This window comes from Tachypleus tridentatus, chromosome 6 (assembly GCF_004210375.1).
Source record: "Tachypleus tridentatus isolate NWPU-2018 chromosome 6, ASM421037v1, whole genome shotgun sequence".
NCBI lineage: Eukaryota > Metazoa > Arthropoda > Merostomata > Xiphosura > Limulidae > Tachypleus > Tachypleus tridentatus.
The window spans coordinates 141,245,078-141,251,906 of NC_134830.1; positions in this window are offsets into that span (position 1 = coordinate 141,245,078).

The window sequence follows — 6,829 nt, forward strand, 5'->3', positions numbered from 1 at the left end:
TTCCCCTCGGTGGGCTCAGCAGATAGCCCGATGTGGCTTTGCTGTAAGAAAAGCACACATGAATAAAGGAGAAGAAATGTCATATCTTCACTCAAGAACTTCAGAAACATAGTGATTAAATCAACTGAAAAGGGTGCAAAGGTTAATGTGGCAATGAGGTCTTTATATACACGAAACCCTCGCACAACTAAACATACACAACTTTTACAAGACAATCAGTAAAGATCTAATTGCTAAATATTAGAAACACATTCAGGAAACCACGCAAGAACATTTAAAAATCAACAAATTTCCATATAATGCGAAAACCTAATTCAAAACATCCTAGCACAATAATTTTTACTTATCTTCTAAGAATAGCAATTCTGGTTTTCGTGGGCACCTTACAGTCTTAATTTGAAGTGATGTAACTGAACAAATAGCTAACTAAATACATTGTATCATACAGTTACTGATCATCTCTCTCCCATCCTATGTTAAAGACATCAGAGATGTTCTCACTTTCTGGAAGACTTTCAGTACACAAGACATGTATTTTATATCTTTATTATGATATACAATAACTGTTAACAGTTACGGTATGAAACACTTTTATGAACAAACGTGATGCTGAATCTTCCACCACTGAATTCCTCCTTCTAGTAGACTTAGTTCTCAAAATGAATTCATTGGAACAAATCTGTTAAATATATCAACACGTTACTGGTGTTTCCATGTTAAAAAATGGATCCTTCCCTTGCTAATTTGTTGACTGCCTCGAGGAACACCTCTATCCTATTTTTGATATTATAATTTTTGGAATAATGTAAATACCAGGTGGACATCATCAAAAGAGTTCACATAATGAGTCATGTGGAAACGCAATACAACCTACAAATAAAAGCCAAAACAATGGAATATCATTGATATTAACAAACCGTTCTCTTAGTAGTTAGCAACTTGTCATTGAACGAAATCAATTTGCTATACACATTTATACATTTCAAACAATATCCAAGTTGCACATTCAATGTCACAGAACATTGAATCTGTGCATCAGAAACAGGCCACAAACTGGGTGATCAGTTATTTAAGCATTACAGAAGTGTAAGAGAAGGCTCTACTGACCTCATAGTTCCTAGACACTCCTGGCCAAAATGGTACACCTAACATGTTACTCGTAGTCATAAGAAAGCATAGAACATTGTCTTATCTTCCTTATGGTGTGAAAGAAATATTTACTTTGAAACAATTAAAATCAACAAAATCTATTCTCTGGATATATTTCTTTACACACGTTTAACTTACCGTTTACTTCTTTTAAAACCTCTTTTCTCAATTTTACCTCGGTGATAGTCTTTCTTCTTCTCCTGATTCTTTTCCGAGATAATTATTGTATTTTATTGCTTTGAAATATTACGTTTATTACTGTATTTCTAAATCCAATTTTACTTGCTCTAATTACTTGTTTCTTATATTTTTGTAATTTTAATGACATTTACAAAATAAGCTCAAAAATGTTTCATTAGTATTATTGTTTACATCAGGAATTTCAAGGCTTTCCGAATCAATGAATGTTGAAACAAAAGAAGAGGGTAATATGGTATATATTGTGACACTCTTTAACAACAGTATTCATTTAAAAGTAGAAACGACGTTTCAGTGAAGTTAACTCACCATTATCATGTTAACTTCTATAAAAAACCTGTATAGTCCTTACATTTTATAATTAACTTGGTGCTATGTGTATTTTTGTAAACAATATTTTAATTTAGAAACTTTTGTGACATAATAGCTAAGCAAAATCTAGAGCTGTCATGAAAGTTAAGGCCTCTGTTCCTTAATCACATATAAAACTAGATTGTATATAAATACTTGAGTGAGTGAGATAGTTAATGAATGATTCATTTTAGTGTCAGTTAGTGAGCTGAGCACTGAGAATCCATTCATCTGTGGTTCATTTATTAAGCTAGTGTGTAAGTTAGTTTCAATATGCTTTTATCGATCGATCAGCGAGGACTTTCTGCAAGCAAGTGTATTAGTAACTTAGGCATATGTACAATTAGTTTTGAGATTTCTGTTCAAACGTTGTTTGAAAAATTAGGCCTATCAGTGAACATATCCTGTACCAAATATTATTAGAGAAACAAATTAGTTCGTTGTCGTTATATAGACATTACATTATTTTTTTTAAATAATCCGTAAAAAGACATCCCACAATAGGACAGACACGTTACAACAGTTTTATATTTACAACAAAGCACTCAGGCTGTCTGTTGCTTGTTTTAGTTTCTGTGTTTTTATTGTTTTAAAGCATAGCGATACCAAGCCATCCACTGTGTCCACCGCGGGGAATCAAACCCCTGATTTTAGCGTAATCAGTCTGTGAACTTACCTTTGATCCACGTGGTGCTTTATCTGTTGTTATCCAAACTTTTTAGCTACTGATCAAAGGGAATACTGCTAGTCAGCAGTATCCTACCATTCATCATTCACGCTAAAGGATTGACTCTTGACACCTTAAAAGAATAGGGAGGACTGTGTGGTAACGAACCCGGCTCACAATTCCACATTCCAGAGATATAAATCAGGGCCATTCCTAGCAAAGCTTCAAGAGGGCTATCTACGCCAAGCATCCGTAATAATAGGATGCCAGGACAGGCTTTTGTTTTTAATATTACTGTACGTAATAATTTTTGCAAATTGTTTAGATTATTGAACAAACAAGAACACACCTTGCACTTGTTAAAGAAATTCGAAATACTTTTAATTAAAATAGAGCAATTTCTGTATTTCAAAATACTATCTTCACATATCTGAACAGGATGTGCGTTGTAGAATTATAATAGATAACGGAAGTGCTGAAAATTTATACCTGTATAGAAATATTTGTATTAATTTTTATTATTGTAGTTTTTCTTTAGCCGATTACTGTCTCCATATTTATATATAGTTATGCATTTCTTTCAACACTCAAGTTAACTACAACAGAAAACAAATTAAAAGCATGTTTACTTCCTTCTTTTTGGCAAGACCTCACGACTAATTACAAGATGGATGGTATCCTATGAGTTGCGTAGAAATACAACGAACTTCAGAAGTTAACTGATTTTGTCTACTGTATAAGAAAAAATTGTTTGTTTTTTAATTGAGACATCGTTAGATATTTAGATGCTTCGTATAAGTGACTGTAATAATAAACAGAAAATAGTGAAATATAAGAAAACATGTTAAAGGCAATGATGTTTATAGAATAACGAGAGCTCAAGGAGACACGCCGAGAAACTTGTTGTAATGTGATTAATTTATAACTCGTCCATGAACAACTGACGCAATCAAGGACAATAGAAGAGTAATTTAAAACAAAGATTCAGAGGAAGCCTTTGAGAAATATCCGCTATATGTTTAGATTGGAACAGATAGACACTATCAGAGTTAAAAGGATTAATTCTGGTTATAAACTGAAGATGAGAAATTGTCCATTGTGTGTTTGAGTTGAAGTGAATAGACGCTATCAAGGTTAAAAGAGGTAAAGCAAACTTGGACGTTGAAATCAATAAAAAACCTTGGATAGTGGGACGACGTGACAGTGTGGGCTATTGTGATTGATTAACCAATGTAACTTACGAGTTTTGGAGTTCATAAACAAAAAGAAACTGTGACCGCTTGACGACGCGTTAGAATAAGTTATTATTACAAAATGAGCTTAAGAAATCACAAATAAGAAGTTAGTTGATACCATGGTGCTATGAATAGACTGACAATTCCCCCTCACCTAGTATAAAAGGTCCTAGAACAGGCGCCAGAATATTCAAAATCTAGCAAGCAATCCGAACTGATCTGATCATTCACATCTCAGCTCATTTCATAGAAGAAGGAGAGAAGATGTCTCTTACATTTAGTAGAAACGCCATTTCTCGACAAGCTCTTTGTAAGTATTTTTAATGTCATTCTTTCTTAAACATCAGCCATCATGTTAATAGAGTTAGAATGATTTTCTATGATAAACATGAATAAAGATGAACTGTGTTTATACGTGTGTGTAAATATTAAGCGTTTGATGACTTAAATAAAAAGTGTTATTGGAAGTCCTAGTCTCAAGTCTCCTCGCTTTGTTTTAACTATAAACCCTCGAGTTAGTGCTTGTGTGCTCCATTCGACGACTAAAGCCTCACTTCAAATAAATATTTCATGTAACAGTAGCTAGCATTAGTCGAACTCCAACGGCTACTACACCAAGAGAATACACTCCGTCTGCCTGCAAATCAGCCCACGACCACGTAACAGAAGTTCGCGGAAAGCTACACGAGGGTTATCTGCGCTAGCCATCCCTAATTTAGCTCTTGGGCTACTATTTTAACAACGAATAGTGGGATTGACAGTCACTTTATAACGCCACTAAAGTTGAAAGGGCGAGCATGTTTGGTGTAACGGGAATAGTATTGTAACTTGTATCCAAGGGTTTTCATAACCCCTGTCTGTCCCTTGCAACGCAGGGGACAACCAACATTTCGTATCTGACTACATTAATATCAAAAGAACTTTATACTTCCATCAAAATCGTTCCTACTGTCCAATAAACAAAGTGATTTAGGATATCAAGGACGTAAGGAGCTCAGTGGATATCAATATGGGATGTTAACAGCAACAATTGTTATGTAAACGTCGTATTATCTATAAGACTATTGAGACACTTGAATAAGTTTAGGTAACTAAAGTACAATAGTATAATTATGCATTAATTGCAATAATAATCAACTTGAATGTAGAAACTGTGTTTTTTTCGGGCCTACGTTAATCTGTTAACTAAACGATTAAAATAGCACATTTTAAATACAATAACATGGTGATAATAATTATGTAAATATAAGAAATTATAATGCTCCATTAAGGTAAATGAAGTATCAGATTTTCTTTGTTTGTTTTGAATTTCGCGCAAAGCTACTCGAGGGCTATCTGCGCTAGCCGTCCCTAATTTAGCAGTGTAAGACTAGAGGGAAGGCAGCTAGTCATCAACACCCACCGCCCAATTCTTGGGCTACTCTTTTACCAAAAATAGTGTGATTGACCATCTCATTATAATTCCCCCACGGCTGAAAGGGCAAGCATATTTAATACGACTGGGAACCCGCGACCCTCGGATTACAAGTCGAACGCCTTAACACACTTGGCCATGCCAGGCCAGCTTTTCTTTGTCTTCCTTTATAACCCAATAGCACACAAGCATTTAAAACATTTTCTATCATCCTATCAGTCCGTTTTTAAACACACTTAAGTGATACCTTAAATTGTGGTTAAACATGGCAGACTACACTTGTAAGAACTCCTTTTAACTACAAAATGTATAAATTGTTTGTTACATAAAACATTAATTTTTTTTTCATCCTTACAATTAATTAAATCTGCGGATGTTTCATAAGAAGGGCACGGTTGAACTCCCTTAATAGATATATGAAGTTAGATTGCATTCTGTATGAGCATTAAGCTAGAATTTTACAGAAATTATATTGTAACGTAATTTAAAAAAAAAATGTTGAGTTGCTAACAATAACGTACTTCAAAGGCTCGTATCAGTAAATGTCACTAATCCCAAGAAAGTTTAGATAAAACTGGATCTCATTTATTTAATTTCTTTATTTCCAAATCAGGTATGTTAAATAAAAGTGACACAACACAAAAAATAGGTGCTTTTTCTGCTAAAAGCAAGTTCATTTTGTGAGGGTCCTTTTTTTCACAGTGCATTAAATGATTCCATTTTTTGTTAAAGTTTATATTTTTAAATCCACCTCAAGAAAGTGAATTTAATATCAATCTATACAAGTTTAGAGTATTTTTTAAATATTCACTTGTAGTACAATCTGATTTGTGACTACAGGAAAGAAATTGAGTTATAGAAGTTAACTAGAGTTAGAGTAAGTTTATGATAGATTTCATTTTATCCAAACTACTATTCTAAACTAATAATGACAAAAATAAATATTCGACACAAGTTATAAGAAAACATCTATGAAAAATGATAAAGAATTAGATAAACATAATTTATAGTATAAATGTTATATGAGAAGACAGAAACATTATATAATAAAAATAACTAAAATGTTCACCTGTCCCATCGGAATGGATATTTCCCAGGTCAAAAACAAATTTGCTGTCTGGTAGATCACGTTTGTATTTGTCTGTTTAAACCTTTTTAAAAGCAAGTATTTTAAAATTCTCGATTATGAGAAACCCACTTAAAATAAAAATGTATTTTACAACGGCTGGTATGGGAATAAACACTTTTATTTATAAGCAGAGAACAACGTTTCGACTTTCCAAGGCCATCTTCAGGTGTTTTTTGTTAACCTGAAGATGACCCAGGAAGGTCGAAACGTTTTTATCTGCTTATCATTAAAAATGTTAATACCCATACCAGCCGTTCTGAGATACAATAATATTTTAAAATGTTCAAGGGTATGGTTGTGTAAATTTATAGTATAGACGTTGTATGGGAAGAGAGAAATATTACAAAAAGAAAACCAACTGAAACATTTATTTATCTCATAGGAAAGGATATTTCCCAGGTCAAAAATGATTTTGCTGTCTTGTCAATCGCGTTTGTATTTGTTTGTAGAAGCCTTTTTAAAAACAAGTATTTTAAGAAGTTTAAGGGTATGATTGTGCAAATTAAAATGTCAGCCACTGATTTACCTGTGTATGTGTATGAATTTATTATGTCTTTGAGATGTTCTCGGGTCCTTTCTGCTAATAATATGTTGGTTTCTCCTACGTATAATTTTCTACAACTCATGAATATAGTGGAATATATTATGTATTTTGACGTGCAGTTAAAGTGATCCTGTTACATATT